General features: G+C 60.7%; 1 protein-coding gene across 2 annotated transcripts in view; it reads left to right on the forward strand.

Moving 5' to 3' along the window:
• LOC113208351 (homeotic protein distal-less-like) overlaps nucleotides 1–1813 on the forward strand; it is a 34760-nt gene that overhangs the window by 30309 nt on the left and 2638 nt on the right. The window lies entirely within an intron of this gene.

A 1813-nucleotide genomic window follows, 5' to 3' on the forward strand; every position in this document is an offset into this window, starting at 1 on the left:
CTCGCCGCGCTGAAATGTTTTGTTGTGGTCCGAGAAAACACAAGCGTTTCGGGCGAATGGCTGGTGGTGGGCGCTGTGGCGGTGGTTCTGTCTTTTTTTCTCTTCCTCTTTCGCTTTGCTTCTGTTACCATTGATGCTGCGCCACCACGCCCCGCCACGCTCCGCCGGCGATTTCACAGCAACGCGACGGCGGCGCCCCGCTACGCCCCGCCATCTCCGCCCTGGGGCTGCACCAATCCGACGCGGGCACCGCCGGGGCGGCAGGCGGCAGTAGCCGTGGATGATCGGGACCGAAGCGGAGCGACCAGAACCATGGCGTTGGTCGCGACCGACAGCCGGAGCACTGGGACTCTAAAGCGTCAAAAACGTGTCACCATGTCAATATCGTTGTGTGAACATCGTTTTATCATATTATGCAACAGCAATTATTTTGTTCGTTATATTCAAACTAATGTTGCAATTCGATTTGCTCGAGCGCATGAGTGCACTGGTTGAGATGGCCCCTATGACGGGTTGGAGGTCCGGATTTGTCTCTCGAGTTCTCTCGCGTCGCCGGAACAACGAAGTCGGCGGCGGCTCATAGCGGAGGCGACATTCCCCCCCAATGTCACGCATACCGACCCGGTGTCGAAGAGGAGCGGGGTAAAAAAGGAAAAGGAAAAGGAAGGAAGAAAGAAAGAACGCTCGCGACCGCAAAGCGGCGGCGTGGCGCGGCGTGGCGCGGCGTAGCGGCGGGAAGCGTTTTCAGAACGGAGCGCCGCCGCGGCGCCTCCACTTTCCTCCCCTTCACCCTCTCTCCCTCTCCGCATCATTTGACTCTCGCGAAATGTGCTGCTCCGCCTCGCCCCGCTTCATCGCCACCTGCCGAGCGACGCGCGCGTTTTATGCTTTGCGTGGGGTCTTCGTCCCGCCCCGCCCCCCACCCCTCCAGACAGACGGTCAGACCGGGCGGAAAGACGCCGACGCCGGGGAGTCGTGCGAAACTTTGTCTGACCCTCCCGGAACACGTTCTGCTGCCATCGGTCCCTCATGCCACCTTCTGAATCATTTGATGATCTGTCGATGATCCGAATAAGTCCAGTAGCATCGCATCGCGCTGCGATGGGCTGAGCAGCCGGACCCCGAGGAACAAAGCGAGCGAGAGGCGGAGAGGAAAGAAGGGGAAGAGGGAGAAGGCGGAGCGTCGGCCGTCCATCCCCGAGCACTTTGTCGCCCGGGGCGTCCGAGGAGGGCGTCAGCGTCGTCGGGGGCGGCGCAGGGGAGGGCCCACCGCGTCCCCGCCGGGGGCGCGCAGGGCCGGGGCGTGGCGGCCGGACAGGCGGCCGCCTGTGCCTGTTCCAGGTAAAGCTGCCCTGGAAAAAGAAATAAAATGGCCAATAATACCCGTCATTTCTATGCCGGTCCTCATCCTTGCTGGCCCTCCTGCTGTTGCGGCCACACGGGAACAACAAAATAAAAGTAACCTCAAAATGGGAAGGCTGCGCAATTTCTCCTTTGGTCCTCCGTATTTTCTCCATTTGCTCAAAACACACGGTGATCAAATGACCAAACCTGACATCCGGCCGAGTCCGTGGGGATCGCAGGGCGCCGCTGCCGGCGTGCTGGAGGACCCGTGTCGATACATCGAACCGCCCCGCGTGCCGATACATTGAATCGTGTCGATACATTGCGATACAAGTTGCCGCAGCAGCAGTGCGGCGAGTGGTCCCTGCTGCCTGCATGCCATGGCGAAGCATGATGCAAGCGCGCCTTGAATTCGCCTTCCCCTCGTAGTGTGAGTGTGTGAGTGTGTGAGTGCGAGAGGGGGGGGGGG

The sequence above is a fragment of the Frankliniella occidentalis genome, unplaced genomic scaffold (assembly GCF_000697945.3).
Source record: "Frankliniella occidentalis isolate FOCC.00 unplaced genomic scaffold, Focc_3.1 Scaffold45, whole genome shotgun sequence".
NCBI lineage: Eukaryota > Metazoa > Arthropoda > Insecta > Thysanoptera > Thripidae > Frankliniella > Frankliniella occidentalis.